The following is a 22,288-nucleotide window of genomic DNA, read 5'->3' on the forward strand; positions in this document are numbered from 1 at the left end:
TTCAAAGTATACTATTATATTCAAATATTTTTCTTTTTATAATTGTGGTAATTTATCCGTGAATTTTCACGATATTATAATAGTTATTCTATTATGTGGGTTGGAGCCGTCAAAAAAGAGATCATTAAATAGGTGCAGCCATTCTTGAGTTATACACGGTACACCAACTAACATAAAAGCTAATCCAACTTTGTTTTATGTTCATAGGAATACGCAATGATATTTTGTATACTATAAGCTGTATGTGTTGCTGTAACAGGTTATGTAGATTAGCAATGGAAATTATTTAAGAGACATTAGTATGAGACTGATAGTGATGTTACAATAACTGTCTCTGGTGTTCTACAGCAAACGGTTGTGTTCGAACAATGTGGTTTCAGGGCATCCCCGATCGGGACGGACAGATAGACAGCAATGAATACGGAACACATTCATTGTTTATTCATGAACTGTTCCAATTGCTTCAGAACTCAAAATTGATACCATGCATAACAGTTTATATCTAACACGTTTGAAGACATTAAACACACAAAGTTTTTTATCTTTGTAGTTCAATGTTTTAGCAATATAGTTTATTTTTTACTGTGGATGGAAATATGTTTTCAATTTAATCCTGAAAATACTCCGTCCTCCATTTTTAGGCCTCCACACACTGTTACATGTTACAAATATTTTTCCACCTTCATATTATTCACCGTTCAATGAAACATTTGGACTATAAGCACTATCCAAGTATATCTCTGCAGCACTGTACCACATAATTGCTACAGAAGTCACAATGGTAGGGAATGGAAAGTAAAATCTGGTGGTTGCGGCTTGATTCACTACTATGACAAAGGATTGCTCATTAATGGCGAAATATATCCTTATCTCAATACTATTTTAAAAATATGTGACAAAATCTTGTGTCAATGACATTCATAACAATAACATAATTGGTGATAAAGGATTGCATATTTTATAAGTGAGAGTAAGAAAACATTTAATGAAATAATATATTAACAAAACATTTCGTATAGGAATTTCACATTTTCCACGAATTTGAGTACATTTTGTAAGAAAGATAAAGTTAACTTTGTTTAATTTGATAACGGGAAGTTTATTACAATACTGAAAGATTCCTTAGAAATGCACTGGAGAAATTTTAAATATGAATCAATCAAAATTAACATTGTAGCATATATATGATGTATTAATATATTTCAATGCACTAATACTCAAAAATGAAATTATAAACAACTTTATTAAACTAATGTCCCGATTACTCGACAAATTTTCTACGTTGTGAAATAAATAAAAAGGAAAATTTGTTATTCTTATTCAAGAAAGAATTTTGTTCATAAAACCCGATTTACGTTTTATTTTGTTTTTGCATCTCATTGTAAATATAACGTGTTCAGAAAATAAAACGTTTTTGACACTAAGAAAATCCACCCAGCTGTAATAACAACTCTGGTGATACGTGGGTATTTTGTTTGCTATACTGAGATTAATATTTATATAGGTTCTGCCCAATGTATGTTTTTCACTTCGTTCACAATACCGCAGATTATCTTGTTAATACTTCATAACCGTTGAGTACCAAGGTGACAGGTATACCTAGGGAAAGTAGACTTATATAATAAGTTCTACTTTGAAACTTTATTAGCTATCAAGTATTGTAATCAACCAAACGTGCAAAGAGTGGTTATCAATTAACAAGATAAGCTGATTCAGTTAGAAACACAATCACTGAACATTATCAGTTATTAGACTGCCAATATTGGTGCTAGAGGATGCAACAATATTTATCAACAATCGGTGCGATCTCTTTGACACCGTTAATTTGATATGAGTTTTTCAGAACGACTGCGTTAAATCATACTCGCTGGAGTTACGTATGCCATTTATAATAAGAATGTTTTCCAAATGATGCTTAATAATTTTAGGCCTATTCATACTATGAATAGGCCTAAAATTTATGAATTTTATAGTTATTAGCTTCTTACACTCATAGTTCCTTCCTTATCAATGCTACTAGCATACTCTATAAGCAAAGCCGTATTGTATTGCCTAGGTAGAATAATAAAGCTGATAATCCTGGTTGTTGATTTATAAAAGGATTGATGAATTTTAAAGTCGTAAGAGTCATAAAATTGTACTTTTGACAGAACAGTTGCGGAGCCGATGGTCAGTTTGCAGTATTCAAGAAAAATAGTAACCTGTATAAGTACACAATCTGAGTTTTCTTCAAATCGATTGGGAACTTTCTCTTACAAAAGATATCTGTGGTCAGCCACGCTAGTTTTGGTGCAAGTTGAAGTGGGAGGTTATCAAAATATAAAATAATGTTATACTCACATCTTATTTGTATAGCCCTACATACTTAAAACAAACCATCAGACATGTAAATAAGCATCAACTAACTATGCTGTATACGGACCCTTAGAGTAGCGTTTTTCAGTATCTTTACTAGTTAGTGGTATTACTACTAATTCTTATCTGCCTCATAGTCGATTTTAAGTGACTCAAGCAAGAAAAAATACAATTTGAGAAAAATATCGTTTCGTATTTAAAAATTTTAGCTTCGCATTTCGCCCACTATCAAAACCAGCGTGGCACGCAATTGATTCTTTTCTTAAGAAACACTTCTCTACCGATTTCAAGAACAACCAGGTTGTGTGCATATAACGAACTGTCGGTTTCTAACCTATATTGGTCGAAAGGATAACAGTATTTCGGACATTTGCTATCGTTATAAGCTACAAAAGGAATAGCACAACCTTTTGAGAATTGGAATCTATCCTCTTCGTTAGGTGGGGGAAGTATTAATACATACAAACATAAGGAAAGAAGGGAAAGAAAAAAGTGTTCAAACATACTCAAAAGCTTCTTATAGTTCAGTCCAGGTGTTGTTAATACAAATGCTCGAAATCCTGCTATCCTCTCAAACCTTGTATCCTCAATAAGAAAGTTTAAACAAAGAACTATAGTGGTTATTGGAAAGGGATGTGGAAAGAACTCTAAATGTTTCTGAATTTATCATGCGGTAGTATTTGGCTAGAATGGCTGTTGACCCGATCAACTGAGTTATGTAACCTAGAATTGTTTCTTGTCATTTATCTGAAAATACTACACATTACATCTATAAGTACATATCAATTTTTTTTTTGTCAGTTACATATAAACGTTTTAAAATGTATTTACATATTTATTAATTGAAAAACTATCATATACTCGTAACAATAACGCTGCAGCAGACAAACTTGGTGATGTCTTTCATTGTTGTTTGTCCTGTGTGTTCTTCTAGACAAAAAAGTTTGTAGTGGTTAACAACAGAGGAACTGTTGAAGTCTTGTAACACTGTCAAAACTTCCTTATCTAATCCAACAATCTTCAAAATAACAAAGTTTTAAAGAACGAACTTCACTTGTATGCCTTATTTTACACTCTGTTAATTCCGAATCAATAATATTACTACATTAGTTGTTTATTCCCTGTCTATAGATATTGTTATTATTGACTCTCTGCAGCTGATCAGCACTGTCAACAATCTGTCAATTTATACATTTAAAAGATTTCATTCAACTTAATTATAAATAAGAAGGTAGGAGCACACCACAGCAATTGTCGCGTAACAGGCTTTGCTAGGGTTGCTTTAAAAATGTCAAGTCAATTGTTTATTTTCTTCTTAAGATGTCATTAAGACAGACGGAGAATCATATAGAAAAGAATTTTTTACTTCCCTGGTATAAAAGAGAAATTGTTTCAGCGTATAATTCTCTTTTGTACATTTTACATTTTCGGGCATGTAAATTATTCCTGTACAATTGAACGTCTGTCTTTGTGTCCGCTTCTAGAGAATAAATTGAGCTAAAGATTTTAAATTTTGCATGAGCCTCAGATAAAGGTGTAGCATACCACCTTGTATACTAGTAAATTATCTCACTTACCTGTTAAAAACTAGTATTTAACAAAAACATATTGTCAGTTACAGCAGCCAAGGTTGTAGATGAACGTAGCTTATACGGTTAGTTGTAAACAATTTACTTAAGTTAAAAATAATTATGACCACATTAAACTTTTACCTGAAGATTTCTTGAAGAACTCATCAACATAATTAATTAAGTAATATTTTCTTAACTGAATTATTTAGTAAGCATCATAAGCAATTATTTAAAATCAATACTTTGTTCATAAACAATACAGACCATATAATAAAAACCGATTCTGTTCTGCAAAAATAAGCATGCCGTGACCAGGATTCGAACCTGGGTTATTGCGGCCACAACGCAATGTCCTAACCACTAGACGATCACGGCTATTTCGCTGTACTTTATTTGTTGTTGTTTATTCAGATGTGTCGCAAAGAGAAAGTGTTCAGCTACTGACATCTTCCATATATCACAGCTACAATCATCGTTGCAATAACATCTGGCATCGTTTATATGATATGGATCAATGATGTATGTAAATACAACGAATTTATATCAGTTTTATGATGGCCACTTAGTATTGTAGATTCATTACATTCTAGGTGGTCCAATCGATTTTGGGTTGCAAAATATGTTTTATGTTATATTTATTAATCTTTCATCATTTCCCTGAATACGGAAAAGAAATTTCTAATCACTGATCATAAAATTGCAGGTATTGAAAGTAGGACATTTTAGCATTTTGTAATACCAAGTAAAATAGCTCAAATAATAATATGTGAAATTTTACAGCATATACATGACATATTTTAATTATAAAAAATGTATTTAGTTTATAAATTTAAAATGCATAACTTTCTTAAATTAAATTTTATTTTATAATGTAATTTCCTTAAGATGTTCATAATTAAAAGATATGTCACTCCGTGAAGATATAAATCATGTATATACTGTAAAAATATCACATTTTCAGTAATTTTGTTGGGCTTTACTACAAAACTGCCTAAATTTTCCACTTAAATGCCTGTAATTTCACGTGAAGCGATAAAATAGATAAGTTAGTTAAAGAAGAAGTTATCATAAAGAGACATAAACCTTAAAAAGAAAATATTTTCTAAACTCATAACATATTCCGCCACACACATATTAGAGACCGAGATTTTTTGGAAAACTGGATGGGATTTGAAGTTTTGAGTAAGTGATATATGGGTTTTTGGGGTCTTAATAATTTTAAACTATATATCGTTGAAATTTAGAAAGACGTTAATTCCCTTCAAATTTGTCTGCTCGATGATAATATTGTGAATAATATTTAGATTTGGATTTATAACTAGATATAGTGTTCTAAACTTAAGGTAATAAGAGCTATTACTGTATTTTTCCTTACAAATAGTTAGTTGTAGTAGAAGTATAGATTAATTTTATAAAAATATACATATCTAATATAAATTTCTTCAAATTAAAAACATGAATGAATATTTAGAACAATTTGTCTTGCAAGTTGGTGAATTTATTTAATTTTCATTTACCGTCTAAGTAACAATCTAACTGAGTAGGCTTTCGATAAAGTTACAAGATATTGAAATTAGTTCCGCAGTTCTTCTGGATCAGATTAAACAAACAGCGATATAACTTTGTGTCCAGACCCGTACTGAGCGGCATCCATCTAGCAACACATAATTGTGTTACAAGTCCCGGCGACAGGATTCCGACTGTCCGACTTTGATTAATAAGACTCCGTGGGGAATGGAACGAGGATTTCAAGAATCAACATCTCTATTTATCAAGGAATTATATTTCTTCATTAATACTACTTAAAACTGCTTTCAATCTGTTATCTGCGAGTTTGTAATTCTACTTGAATTCATTCCTGGCGCGTAATCCAAAGATTAAAGTTTCAGACATCGACGTTTTCCAGCAACTAAGTAATATTCTAGGGGTTCTTACTTTGCGAAACTACTTCTATTCATATTTAAGTAGGACGTAACTAACTAACAACCGCTGATATCGTAAATTTAAAAAAAACTAAGGATACAAATAGTTTTGCGTGCTTCTGTTGTTCTACTTAGAAGTAGGTACATATTTTCATTTCTGCATGAAATATTATCTTTCAACGAATACTGTTTCAAGGGGCTACTTTGAATGAATGCTATTGTGGTCCGCACTGGCCAATGTTTTATTACGAGGCCGTGGCACTTGTACGTATCACATACTTAACACAATTCAAACAAAACTGAATAAAATTGTTACTTTCATAGGTGTGCAAAATAACTTCAGGGTCACTAACTTTTCTCATAGGAAGTGAGGGCTTATGAACTTGCTCGCGCTATAGCAATACGAAATGTGTTTGTCACTTTATAGCCTAGAATCCAAGAGCTTATCTGCATCGTTAAAACCTCGTTTTTTGAAGTACTCCAAAGAATAAAATAAATCATGGTAGCATTGGTGGGTGTAAAATGGAAGGTTATAGCTGCAAGTGTGGATGAAGCTTTTCCATAGCAGAGTAGAAAGTATCATTTCTATATATGCTACACTGAGTTCGATGATAGTTCATTTTACTCCATAGAATTTGGCTGACCATTAGCGCATACTTTTAGATTGATCGTTTAAATCTGCATGAGCATGGCGGCCTGAAGAAAAATCAGAATAAATAATTTTGTAAAATTGATTCAAATGAGATTTTAACATGTACATTTTTTATTCATAGAGCAAATTTTTTTAATATACAGTGGGACGTCAGTGGTAAAAGTAGGTGGCATGTTATTTCAGTACATGCTTGCCTTGTATTACCCTCCCTACCTCACCGGAACTTTATTTATTTGAATATTGCTATGAAATCTATGTAATAAACAATAATTTGAATGCATCATGTAACAATATATATCGATAATTATTTCATCTGCAGATTAAATATTGTTCATACAACTTTTCTACATATACAAGAAAGAGTTTTATGAAGGCCAACCATGAAATTTAGCCTATCACTTGTTAGACTGGCACGATTTCTCCTTTGTCTGAATATATATAAAATTTATTTTCTTTTTCATTGGTCATCCCGCCTATGTGTGTGAAGGACATCTCAAGAAAAGTGAGCTAGAAATCGATAGTTAAAAGTTTGCATGCAGACTCAGCGAAACTTGTTAAGCGACACGTCGTGTTGTGTCTTACTCGTATATTTTTATGTGCTATAGGTATAATGACTAGCCATTTACATGTAAAGTAATATATTTTAAATAAATAAAAATATATTGGTAACGTTCATATTGTATCCTGCTGTACGTAGGAGAATAAGGACAAGGACTTTCTTATCGATTATGTAGGATTATTAAGGCACTTGAAATAATAACTTTATTACCCAACTAAATTATAAAACTACCAGGAAATAAGTCTTGCGGGTATGACGTCATTAACTTAAATGTTACAAACACGCACTGTAAAGTGCTTCGTCATTAGTGCTCACTTCGTGCATTGAGACTCAGTAGGGGAATGATCCCAATGTTACTTTGCAACTAAACTTCAACAATAATCTTCCATTACTGACTGCTTACATGAATAAGTTACTTTAGTTTGCCTTACGAATTACTTAATTAGATAAACATTCTTTTACTAAAAATCCTTAAAATCTTGAGAACGAGTTACGTAGCCACAGGGCAGATCCAAATCGAGTTTTTTCGTTATTTTAATTACTTTAAATTCATTTTTTTCTTATGTTTTTACATCTAAGATATTTCATTCAATGTTAAAACACAATCAATATGTAAATATCGGTACATTAGGGGTTTCTTAGTGAGATTCAAAACTTAAACCATTTCAGTAAAATGAAGATAACTCTGACCTAAGGATTTTGTTTATATTGGTTGGAAATAAATTCGTTTATAGAGTTTAAAATTAAATTTAAATTATCCAACGTTTAAATTAAATAAAGATCTTGAAATTGTACAAGATGTTAATTCAATGTTAATCACTTCATTAGTCTCGTCAATAGATTTTGATTTTAATTAAGCTCATTATTGAATGGACTTTTGAAGTGCCCAATTTAAGTTTCAATGTTAGGAAGTATATTTAAATCGTTTATTAAAGGTAAAATAACATTCTGTAAGTCGTGACTGAAATGAAAAAAGTTATTTGTAAAATAAATTGGTACGGTTTGTATAAATGGCCACTATGAATAAAATAGGGGTGTATTATCTCTCCTTTCCTATTGCCCTGTACAGCTTCTCTGTACGTACAATCAACTGATCTAAAATACATTTTGTAGCTGGTGTAGTTTTTAGTCTAAAATATTTTACTCATATAAAAAGAATACAGTCTCTGTAGGGTTTTCCTACCGATAAACATTCATGTATCCTTTACATCAGTGAGGTAAAATAGTAAACTTGCATTACTATCATTGGTCCATTAAAAATGGACAATATTTTATAAGGCATTTTATGTAATATGGTCCATTTATTAATTACAACAACTGATCAGTCATTGGAGTAATACCGTATAATATGCTAATTCTCTTTGATAGTACCACTGAATACTTTATTTTGTTTCATTTTTAATAACTAAGTCATAACTAAGGAAATATTATCAACTAAGTTAACAATACGTTTATTTATTCATATCATAAAGGGGAATAAATATTGATTAAAGTGCTTAAATTTAAAATATGAAGCTAAATAACTAATACAACATCTTTGATTAATTTAATTTAATGCAATTCAATCATTAAGCGACCACATTTATATTATAATGGTTATACAAGCGTTTTAGTACCTGAACTTAATAAAATGAAATAAACTGCCCTAATACACATGCATTAGTGGGTTTTGCATATGCATACACATTTTAAAAATGTTTTTCTTTTTACCTTCCAAAAAGTATACTACATATAAATAAGAAAATAAAGTGTTCAATTTCTTTGTTTTAAAAAACGTTGTGTTAAATTTATTTATCCCTTTTTGTCATTTTGAGTCAATTATATTAGGTATTAAACTAAGCAGACTGAAACCAAAGTTTGTGTAGCCTATCCATATACAGTCTCCATGAATTATGTTATCAAAGTACTAATAATAATGCAGCTAAACAAATGTCAAAGCAAATGTTAAAAAAGGGACAATGAACCAGTAGTTTCAGCTTTGAAGTGCAACAATCAGCTGATTATCAATCACCAATTATAAATATCTTAATTATGTTAATATTTTAAGTGATCGATGATGTTCAGTTAAACCTTTACCAATCCATAATTGTTTGTAGCATCGAATTAAACTTAAAAATGGCAATCTAAAAGTACCGTTTATTGGAAAATTTGTATACATTTCAGTACAATCCGCCATTGCAGTTTGAACACTTCTCATGTATGCAATTTAAAACCCGATATTATACGTTTCTGAATCTTCTTACATAAAGGTTTTAATTATACTCAAATGTTTGTAAATTTGAGTTTTCTAACGTTGCTATATTTAAAAATACAATTGTTGAAGTTAAAAACGTAAACCTGCGTACATAAGGTAAACCAAGTAAGACAGAACAGTACTTTAAATAACACTTCTTACTTATTTTGACCTGAAAAATAAAATAATAAAGTAATTTATGGACACCTTGTATAATTGGGGAGTTTCAATTGCATGAAGTAGGATTTTAGTCTTTAAACCATTCTTGTTTTTGTTGATGGCCATTGACCATGATTGGTGTATGATTAATGACCACGGATTTATGCTTTTTTACTCTATGATAAATTTAGCGTGTAGTCAATTTTTGACAGGATCTACATACGCACTCAAGGGTACCTATAAGGTTGGAAAATAATATTATTTACTTACTTTTTGATTGTACTATATTATGTTGAATAAACGCTAATTTTCTCTTCGTCTGTATTTACTTTTATATGGAAATAAGTCGAAGTGACAACCAGATCGCCTCAGGACACTGTTAACGTAACTGTGCCAACCCAATTATAGGTCTTCCCGTCCCGAAGTGTACATACTCCGTGTCACCTGATTGTATTAAATATTTGATGACGTCATTAACATAGATTTGATTCTGCGGGATAATGAATTCATACTCCTACTGATTAATAACTGGTCCCTGGTGAGTTAATTATCATACACTATCCTCCTTTTGCTGTTAAACATTTTATACGTTTTGCCTTGCGTTATTTACATATCCTAGTCTCTGTATTATCGCCATAACTCTAAAAAGCTTATCAATTGGTAGAAACTGTACATTTAGATCGTTTTCCTATTGTGGGTATGTATAGCAACACGATTTTACCCTAAGAAAATAAATGTGTTCGATTTATTATTAATTTATTTTGTGACAAAATATTATTTTTTACAAGTACCTATACAATTTGTATGAGAGAAAATAACGAAATATAGAATACAGTCAAAAGACGAACGACGAGTTCAAACCAAACACCAGAACACGATTGATGAACATAGTAAATCTTATTTTTATCTACAGTATTTTAATGAGGTCAGTGATGTCTAATTTATTCCTATGTAGGCATACATACAAGGTCGGGATGCTCGCAGCTATTCTAGAACATGAACATTTATGGGATTTAAGTCTATTATTTTTAGGATGTGTTAAAGATTACGTTTGTGCACATACAGCAGAGCGTTATATCCAAACGGGACAACTACCGAGGGTGTCCAGTGCTTGCCATAAAGTGTACAGAGATCTACAGCTGATGACGTGTTTGATGTCGTTATCTGATATCACTGTAGAAGGTAACGTGATTTCATGCGTATTCACAAAGCATACTCTCACCCTACTCACTATGTCTATTACACATAACGTCCAACTGTGGGAGGCCAAACTAACCTTTACAGTTGTGAAGTACGAGTGTAAAAATACATGTGTAGAAAATATTCAAATTTGACTCAGTATTTGGCATTCAATAAGCGAACACCCGTCTAAGCTATGTAACCAACATTGTATTATTTAACGCTTTCATTTATAAATTTATTCATAAGTATAATTTTCATTTGGAAAACTGTACAATTGGTAGTATATTCCAGTAGGGTGAAAGATCAGAAAGTAACGAATAGCTTTCCAGACAAAAGACGATGTCACTAAATAAGATTAAGCTCGAGAAAGACGGGTGGCATGTACAGAAAACTTCACGCCACGCAAACATTCACTATGGGGTGTTCCTTTCATACATTCACCTTATTCCCAGCCTTTTCTGGTTATTCCACAAGAATCTCTTTGTCCTTTACGAATATTTTCCAGGGTTCAAAAGGAAATATTGAAATAACAAAAAACATAAGTAAATCATAATGCAGTGTTTGGTTAAAAGTTGTGCAATTGAAACTGAGTATATGAAGGGGCTAAGATAGAAACTCATTCTTAAAGTAGGCCTGAATAATATTTCTTCCAATTCTTCTACGAAGTCAAGTTCAAAAAAAACAAAAACAAAATTAAAATCTAAACTCTAAAAAATAGATACGATCTATCTTACTACTTTATATAACATTAGCGATTCTTCTCCTTTTAAGAGGAACTTAACACTATTAACGTAAGCGTAGTTTTAGTTGTATATGTCTATAGGCTACTTACTATCAGATCAAAATGTATGTGTACCCGTTTTGACATTAACCATAAAGTAACTTGTTGAGCTAAAATTACAGGAATTAAATGACAATTTAGCTTACTAATTTCAGTTTTTACACATATAAAGAACATTATTCACAAAATTCATTTCAATACGATAAAGGATCTATTCAATTACTTTTTGTAACATTATCAATTCTTTGTCTTCTCAGAGGTTTATACGTAGGGAGAAACGTAATCTATAATTGAAGTAAAGATAATTTAAGTTACATATGAATATATTAAAGGTCCTCATAAAATATAAAATAAAAGAAACAAATATAATGGTTTTAAAATAAATCAATTTTATTTGCATATGTCTCCATTATTCAATTTCTAAAACCAGTTTTGTTTTATTGGATTTCGTAAATTGTTTTAACATAAGGCCGAGATTATTAAAGGTTTTAAATGGTAGTTTATATTTTTCATTTAATAATTAATTACTATTATTGGATTTTTTCAATATACACTTATGGCACGTTTAAGTTTTTTGTTTTATTATTTCTTGTGGTTCTTATATATATATATATATATATATATATATATATATATATATCTTATCCTTGCTTTGAATCGTTTATTTTGAGTATTATCCTTCAGTTTTCGTTTAACGTTATGTATTAATTGCAGATTTTAAGACAGCAATGTTTAGGTTGCTTGGGCGAATTAATTAGGATGAGATAACTAAATATTTTTAGTCTATGTTCAAATACTGCTTAGAGTACCGGTACGTAACAGTTATTATAACAAACACAATCTATAACGACAGTGATACAAGTATTTTTTACAATACAATTTCTTGTGTAAAACTTCTTTACGAAAGATCGTGATGCTAGTAATAATAAATATTTCTAATATAGCCACCTTGAATAATTCTAGAACAAACAGTTGTGTTCGAACAATGTGGTTTCAGGGCATCCCCGATCGGGACGGACAGATAGACAGCAATGAATACGGAACACATTCATTGTTTATTCATGAACTGTTCCAATTGCTTCAGAACTCAAAGTTGAAACCACGTAGAACGATTTGTGAAAGATTTAAATCTATCTATCTAACAGTGTCCTTAATAAATTTACAATTATATCATTTCCTTCATATTTTATTATTTTATTATGTTATTAATCTGTACTGCATAGTTTATTTTTTCGCTTCTTTTCCAGATATTACTTCATTTCATGTGTAAAAAACTACACATAATGACGTTTTTCTCATTATGAGTATGGTAAAAAAAGTAACTCATTATAGTCTTACTTGAAACAGAATTTTTACTCTAATGGAATCTGATGATTCTGATTGGTGCTGATGCTTAGAAGAACTGAGAACTCTCTAGCTTGCCATTTTCTAGACTAAATGACCAATCAGATTGAGGACGAAATAAAGAGGAAATTGAAGGACTTTATATATTGAGAGAACGTGCGGTCCAGGACCTGAACAACATTATATATATATATAGCGGACATGAACATCCCAATTAAGAGATGTAGTAAAACTGACACCCAATTATTTAACATGCAACTCAATGTGGATTGTTTTTAAATCCATAATGTAGTAACACAAATGGAATGAGTTGAAGATAATGATGACAGCCTAATCTAAATTTAAAGCTGCTACACTAATCGTATCACTCATCACTGAGTTCACTGAGTTCCAGTGCTCTTGAAGAGAAGTTTATCTCAGATATTGGTTACTATTACGTAAAATCAGTTCGATTTGTGTAACCTCGTGTTTTACTCATAACGTAACCTATGGTGGGAAGTACTGATATAATGTGAATGTTGCGTTCAGTTCCATTCCACCTTCCGATAAATACAGCGTCTTGATATTGATGCTGTCGCAGACTTGATTCATGGAATCTAGAATCCAAAGTCTGTCTGGAAAGATCCAAAAGCACGGCAACAAAGACGTTCGAAACAAACTTAAGCTCTAGTAGCAGACCCCACAACCACCATTATTTTGTAACACATTGAATCATGGTAGAAACCAGTCACTGTTATATCTCTGATAACTGTTGTTATAAGTATAGGTAATTTAGGTATAAGGTAATTTTTATATATTTTCGGACTTTCATCCAAAAATGGTGCACTTTAATAACGTACGAATTATTGCAATTTAATTAATTTCAAAAACGTGTTAATTTATTTGTATTGCTTTATTTAGCTTTATACACGACAGGATTTCACTGTGTTTACAGAAGATACTGTGAATAAATATTAAATCTTAAATAATAATACTTTACCAGCCAATAGCCATTGTGTCAATTTTAGCAAATAATTTTACAAACAAGGAAATATCTAAATGTTGTATCTTAACAACGTCACTATTTCTTAAAAACAATAGTGCTACTATTGCCCAAATTGCTTTATATGTTTTTTTTTTCTTACGTGTTCTTCTAAATCGAAGAATATAAAAAGTTTGTGATAACTTGCAACAGAGATTCCTGTCGAAGTCTAGTAACTGTCAAAACTTTCTTTCTTCTACACAATAAACTTAAAATAAGTTTTTAAGAGAAAACATAATAATGTATTTTACACCCTGTTACTTCATCATCAATAATGTTACTATGGTATTGGTTGTCTTCTACTTATCCAAGCACTTAGTATATTATCTAAAACTAATATATTGAAATTTAATTACCCCTATCAAACTTTAGTTTAATATTAAATCAATTTAAATAGTGTTAACCAATCCTATTTCAATTGATTTTAAAATTAAAACTAAAATTTGGTAATACAATAGTGCTATAATGCGGGGTAATGAGTCAATAGTTAGTATAAATAGTAAACCCCTAATATAAACGTATTATCTAAATATAAATAATTAATTTAGATTTAATTTTAAATGCTAGATGGAAGATATTATAAAATATTGAGATGTAACATTAAAAAATCGTTAAATTTATTTACAAAAAAAGATTATACAAAATTAACTAAGTGCGTCTCATATTTGGGGTCTTCCATTAGTAAGAAAAATATTTGGGTATAACATTTAAATAATGATTTTATAACGTAAGCACTATTTTAAATTACTGTAAAAATATTATATTACAAAAATGCAGTAGCAATCATGAAACTACTATTACGATACAACAAATATTTAATTTAGGGATCTAATTAATAATTATGACGTCTAATAATCTTGAAAGTTAGTCGATAAATTATGTAAAAAGTTAATATAGAAATTCTGCTTTAATAAAAACATAAATAACCTCTTCATTTTACTAGGATATATTAAATAATTAATAACAAATAATATATGCCTTATGAATTTGGTCAGTAAAACTGAAGATTTAGTACATATACTCAAATACGAAATTAATATAATATGCATGCTAAACAGTGTAACCTACGTTATCCTACTGATATACACACTTCAGTATCGTGTATTAATAGTCTTTAATAATTCATAGTCTTCATAGTCTCTTTATGATTATAAAACTATAAATGTTATATGAAAATATAAATTAACGAACAAATACTTCCGCCTGTAAGTTAATGCATTTAATTTGTTTTCACTTTATCGTTAAGTAATATTCCAACAGACATTCCGGTAAATTTTCAAGATATTGAAATTAGTTCCGCAGTTCTCTGGATCAAATTAAACAAACAGCGATATAACTTTGTGTCCAGACCCGTACTGAGCGGCATCCATCTAGCAACACATAATTGTGTTACAAGTCCCGGCGACAGGATTCCGACTGTCCGACTTTGATTAATAAGACTCCTTGGGAAATGGAACAAGGATTTGCCCCAAGAAATCAACAACGCTATTTGCCGAGGAATTATATTTCTTCATTAATGCCACTTAGTACTGATTTAAATCTGCCAACTGCGAGTTTGCAATTCTACTTGAATTCATTACGGTCTCTAGCACGTAATTTATAGAATACATTTTCTAAAATCTTAATGTTCAAATAAATTAGTAATATTCATAGCTGGATTTGCTTTGCACAGATACGTCTATTTATATTTGAATGTTCTGAATGAAAACACCGACTCTTATTTGAAAGACGTAAAAAGCACCGAGTCACCCAAAAAAGATTGCGTGTTTGTGTTTATGCGTGTTGTACTATGAGACGTATATGTTTAATCGTGTATAAGATATCTTTGAATGATACTGTTTTAACTTACCCACTTAGTCCTATGCAAACACTACAAAACTATGTTTTTAATGTTTTGGGTGCTTCTGTTGTAATAAAAAATATTTCTTTTTGAAATATAATATGAAATGTTACCTTTAAACGAATACTGTTGTGGTCCCCATTGGCCAACCTTTATTGTAACATGGCACCTACTTTGGTAACACTTACTTAACACAATTCAAACAAAACAGAATTAAATGATCACGTGCATCGTTGCGCAAAATAGCTGTATTGTCACGTATCGTTATGAGAGGACGCCACAACGACCCCTAGAATCTTGTCACTCAACCTCGCCCGCCACTATCTTTTGTCGTAGGATGTGAGCGCTTGTAAACTCGCTCGCGCTATAGCAACACGAAATGTGTTTGTCACTGTACAGTCTATGAAGCATGAAGCCATACATGCCATACAGCCAGCATTTCTATACATGCAACACTGATTTCAATGATGGTTCATTGTACTCAATTGAATTTGGATGAGCATTAGCGAATATGTATACATTGCTCTTTTTAACCCTGGACAATGATGGCAAGAAGAAAAAGCAGAGTAAATAAATTTGAAGAATTGAGTCATTTGAGATTTTAACATGTGAAATTTTTATTCTTAGAGTAAAATAGCAAAATTATACAGTGGGAAGTTGGTGGTAAAAGTCGGTGACCATATTTTATTTTAGTATTTCAGTTGATTTCTTGTTTTACCTCCCTAGCTCACCGGGACTTTACTTATTTTAATACTGCTATGAAACCTAATTCAATAAACAAAAATGTGAGAGCATCATGTTGCTTGATATCCTGATAAAGATTTAATCTGTAAACTTTATATTTAGGATCTATTTTATCTTTCTGGGGATGTAGAAACGTTTTTGCGTGACTGTCTTTCTGTCTATCTTCCCACTGAAATCAGTTATAGATTTGAATTTGTTCAAGCAATCCCAGCGAAACCTGTTAATCGAAACTTTGTGTAGAGTACCCCTACATCCTCATGTATTACATGTAATATAAAGCTTGCCATTGATATGTATATATAAAAATAAATATATGTAGGTGACGTTCGTATAATATAAGGATTTTACTATAGTTTATATTTTATTATTAAGGCACTTGATATAAGTAACTTTATTACCTATCTAAACTATAAAATTTCCATAAAATAAGTAATTAACTTAAACGCTGTATTCACGCACGTAAGGTCACATCGTTATTATTGTTCACTTAGTAGTTGACAGTAGACAATGAGACTCAGTAGGGGTGTGATGACGCGGTTACTTTTCAACTAAACTTCAACAATAATCTTTCATTGACAGCTTACACGTGTTAGATGGGTGTTGCCAACTCGGCGATGGAAAGTATCGAGTCTTACGCAAAAATAACCTTATCGTGAAAACTAGTAGCAGAGTTATAGCGAAAATGTCAATCGAGATATTTCATTAATGTCACTATTTTTAGCACTATTTATATTTCTATATCACATATCTCAAATAATATTTATATATAGCTAAATTATGTGATTCTCCTCTAAATTCAATAACTAAACTGTTCACTAAAATGAAGAAAACGCTGTCCTATAGAGTTTGGGAATAAATTGAATTAGTCAACAACGAACTTAAATAAAGATCCTAAATTTTTAAATGTGTTAATTCTTGGTTTAAACTTTATTACTACTGTATTTAGATTTGCATTCCTAATTTTATTCATTATTATATTGACTTTTTTAATCTGTTTAAATACCACTGTATATATTCTACAAAGTATATTTGAACCATTTAATTAAAGATAAGATAATGTTCTACGAGTTGCGTCTAAAAAAATGAAACATATGTATTTTTGTAAATTAATTTATATTATATTGAGTAAAAACATAGCTATAAGCTGTTACCTGAATATAAGTGCACTTATATTTCCATTCAATTTGAAATGTAAGTTACCATGTTAAGTTTCCTTATAGGTACAATCGATTCAACTCAAATAAATCTATAAGTACTGTATTTTGAGTTTAAAGGACTTTATATAATAAAAACTTTATATAATAACATTTCATATAATAAAAATACAATCTCTGTAAGATGTCTTCTAATTATAACATTAATAAATCCATTACATCAGATGGGAGAGTAATACTTTTGTGATTCCCATCATTGGTTCCTGGAGTATATGAGAATTTAGTATTTGGTATTTCATATAATGCGATCCGTTTGACTAATTAACACAGGTTAATTATGTAAAAATTTCACTAGATTATTGTATGAACAATATGCTACATTTACTCTGATTATACTACCAAATATTTTGTTTTGTTTGATAGCTAAACAAACCTCAACTAAATAAATGGTTATCATTTTAATAAAAAATATTTATTTATATCTTAATGGAAGATAAACGAAAATATTTACGTTTACAACATGAAACTAAACAAGTGATGTGTGTAAGTAATTTATTTCAACAATTAACACACCGCACTTTTATTAATTAGTTTTCTTACTCAGATAAGATCTTTGAATTCGTCCATGAGAATGAGGTTTAAAGGATGATCGGTCTCCTATTAGTAGAATATAGCTTACATATAATTAAGCTACCGCAGATACTTATTGGTAATAAGAACTTTGAAGTACCAGAACGTAACTTAAAAATTGTGTTCATGTTGATAAGCGCCGCTCTTGTTATTTTAATAGTCCCTTGATTCATGTTTTTAGTGTAATATGGATTTGACATTTGGTTAAGTTTAGACTGGATGTACGGATATTCATATATTGCACACACAATAAAAGTTTGAAACACATAGATAAGATATTATTTGTTTATTACTTTTGAATTTAATTATATTACGCTTATTATCTAATAGAATGTGGAAGTAAGCGGAAGTGACAACCAGACTGCCTCAGGACACTGTTAACGTAACTGTGCCAACCCAATTATAGGCCTTTCCGTCCCGAAGTGTACACACTTACGTCACCTGATTGTGTGAAATAGTTGATGACGTCATTGACACAGATTTGATTCCGCGGGATAATGAATTCATACTCCTACTGATTAGCTGGTCTCTGGTGAGTTAATTATCATACACTATACTCCTTTTGCTGTTAAACATTTTATACATTTTGGTTTGCGTTATTTACATTATATTATCTACATTCTATATTATCGTTTTAACTTAGGAAAGTTTATTTTTTCTTAAAAACCACACTTTTAGCTACTTCTTTATTGGATGTATTTAAGGCAACATGTCTAAGGAAAACTACGTTTGATAAAACCGTTATAATTAGGTTTAGAACTTTATAACTACAACTGGTAAAATGTAAATTAGAATACAGTAAAACTTGTTGGAACAAGTCATTTTTTGCCAATTACTCTTCGAGCATATCCAATTTGATATCACTCAGTTTTATACCGGCTTGTTTTTAAGGTCAGTCATTTTAAATTATGTCTATATTAGCATACCTCTTACAAGGAATGACTTTACCTCACCAGGTGTCGTGTAACGGGCCTCACTGAGGTCACATGCATATATTTAAGTTTATAGCTACATGTTTTACTATGGCACATTTATTTATACAGTAATTTTCTCGTTGCCATCGTGGTTACTCCTCACACCATTGTAAAATATTCACTAACTCACAGCGATATCCTTTGGAGTGACATCCTTTAGTAGGATTCACTGTGGCATGCAAAAGTGTTATGGGTCATTTAATTCCTTACATATCCTTCGGGCAGATAAACAGACAGAAAAGAAAATTTTACATTTTCCGGCAGTCTAAAGAGAAATTAAGTAAAATGAAGCTCAAACAAAATCCATGGTTAGACATGCATCATTTAAACTCTTGAAGCTTTATACAAAACTTCACATGTTTGGTTCAGTTCTTTCTAGAGAAATTTTGTGGAAATACAAACAAACAAACGGAGAAAAACATTTTACATCCCCTCGAGTGAGAGGCTTCATTAACGCTCAGCCTTAAATATTTTCATTCTGTTAAAGATTCCTGCGATGTAGCCTAGACCAACCAAAAGATACATCCATAAAATTACAGTTACGGTACTTGTTGATAAGATAATTGCAAACCAAGATAAGCAACTATTGAAGAACATGAATGTTTATGGGAGAAATACCTATTCTTTTTAGAATGTTTTTAATACTATGTTTCTGTACTTCTGTAAGAGAGTTAGATAGTTAGATAGAAACAGAGCAACTATCGTGGACGTCGAGCGTACCGGAATTACGGCCGATCACGCCTTTGATGTCGTTATTTGATATCACTGTCGAGAGGATATCGTGATTTCATGCATATTGATAAAGCATACTCCCGCCCTACTGACTGTGTCGTTTAAAATAACGCATAAAATGTGGGAGGTAAATTTATTGTTTACACAAGTGAAGTAAAAATAGTGAAAATTTTCAAATTTGACTCAATGTATAGGATAGTAAAGCATTAATTTAGAAAACTATACATTCGGTATTATATTTCAGTAGAATGAGGAATTAGAATGTAACGAATAGAATGTAACGAATGTAACGTCCCAGACAAAAGACGGTGTCACTAAATAAGCTTAAGCTCGAGAAAGACGGGTGACATGTACAGAAATCTTCGCGCCACGCAAACTGTCACCTTTAGGTGTTCCTTTCATACATTCATTTTACTCTCAGCTTTTCTGTTTATCATAGAAGGTTCCGTTTAACTTAATAAAAATATTTTCCAGGGCAATTCTTAGTAAACGGGATGGTTAAATAGCAAGCAACGTAAATAAATCAAGATGGAGTGTTTGGTTGGGCTTGTATGATTACAACTGAGTAGATTAATGATCTGTTTAACAGCCTGAATAATTTATACACTTTTTTACAAAACAAAAATATATATATAAAACTATTTTTTTAACATTATCCTTCACCTTTTCAGAAGTCTAAGTGAGGGATAACTTAATCTATGAATAACATAAGTATATTATAAGTTGCTTTTGACTGTATCCAAGATTTTCATAAGATTAAAAAATCTACTTAAACTGCACAGCACTAAATAATAGACATTTAAAATTTCAAGATTGTCATATTCGTATATTTGAGTTTAGTAATATTTAAATGATAAGCATATTTTTAATTCGATATTATACTATAATTTACTAGCTATTACCCAAGGCTTTACACGCAATTTATTTATACATGGTGGTACAATGAGAATGATAGAACAAAATGATTGTGAGAAAATATCTAAATAGTATGTAGTAACAAAGGGAATGTACATGTGTTTAAGTTGTTATTCCTATTATTGAATTGAAAGCTTTGGAAGTCTACAGTACTATCACGTTAAAAGTTAATGAAACCTACTTTTTGATTTTTTGAATTAATACTGTGTAGCATATTTTAAAAAAATAAGCTCTACATAGATAGTGGTGTAAATATTTTGTATAGAACATTTTTTAGTTAAGTATAAATAATTTGATGATTCACCGTGATTTAATATTCCTCATATAGCCGTATTGCGTAATTCTATAGCATTTTTGTTCGAACAATGTGGTTTCAGGGTATCCCCCGATCGGGACGGACAGATAGACAGCAATGAATACGGAACACATTCATTGTTTATTCATGAACTGTTCCAATTGCTTCAGAACTCAAAGTTGAAACCACGTAAACGATTCATGAAAGGTTTACGTCTATACAGTGTCTTGAATACGTTTACAATAGTATTGTCCTTTTCATAGTTTTGTATTATTTAATATTATTAAATTTTACATAGTTTTCCCGTTATTATTTAATTCCGGGGGCAAATTCGTGCATATAAAGATTTGTTTCTCTTTTTAATTATAGTTAAAATGTAAATTACTTTAAAGCATTTTAGTCTTACCTGACCCCAAATTTAGACTCTAATGGACACTGGGATTCTGATGACTGTGATGTATTGTGAAGCTTTGAAGAACTGAGAACTGTCTAGTTTTCCTTTCCCATGACGAAATGAAGGAGCTGTAGCTCAGTTGAGAGCAACCAATGAGCAGAAGAGAAGGGGGAAGAATTGTATATCGTTGAGACAAGGTGAGTGTCTAGATGAGGTCTATGATCTGAACAGCCCTATTGCATGTATATCGAACATGAAAATTCAAATTAGGAGATGTGTTAAAAGTCATTTGTTAAGAGTCTTTAACAGACAACTGTCTGGGGGTTGTTTCTCCATCTAGATTGTAATTTAGTTACACAGGATAAGATGAGTCCTCCTCTTGAGGGCAGTTATGGCATAGTTATTCATTCAAATTGAGTACCATGCTTGTACTTCGCGTGCGACTCATTCACTGAGCAGATCATTTTGAAGAGCAAGTTTATCTTAATTATGGTTTATTATTACATACAATATGGTCTCATTGTGCAATCTCAGTGTTTGAAACGACGTAGCTATTGTGGGGAGAATTGAACGCGAATTGAGTTCAGCTCCATTTTATACTCCGCTTAATGCACCGTTTCAATTCTGACACTGCCACAGACTCGACTCCAGGAGTTTGGAACCCGCGTGATTGTAGAGAGATCCAAACAAAATCTGGCGACAAATGATCCTCAACTTCAAATAGCAGGCAATACGACTGCAAAAACCGCTTTTATAACCAATGTAATTATATAAATAAACTATAGCTATATTTTGGTATTAGATACTTAGAGATATTTTCTGACATTTAAA

At 31.0% G+C, this 22,288-nt stretch overlaps 1 non-coding gene across 1 annotated transcript; it reads right to left on the minus strand.

The window, feature by feature from the left end:
• Window positions 1-4,229: 4,229 nt before the first annotated feature.
• Window positions 4,230-4,301, minus strand: Trnah-gug. The gene has a single exon. It is a non-coding gene; the product is annotated as a tRNA-His (tRNA).
• Between the last annotated feature and the right edge of the window lie 17,987 nt (window positions 4,302-22,288).

Source organism: Homalodisca vitripennis, chromosome 1 (assembly GCF_021130785.1).
Source record: "Homalodisca vitripennis isolate AUS2020 chromosome 1, UT_GWSS_2.1, whole genome shotgun sequence".
Lineage (NCBI taxonomy): Eukaryota > Metazoa > Arthropoda > Insecta > Hemiptera > Cicadellidae > Homalodisca > Homalodisca vitripennis.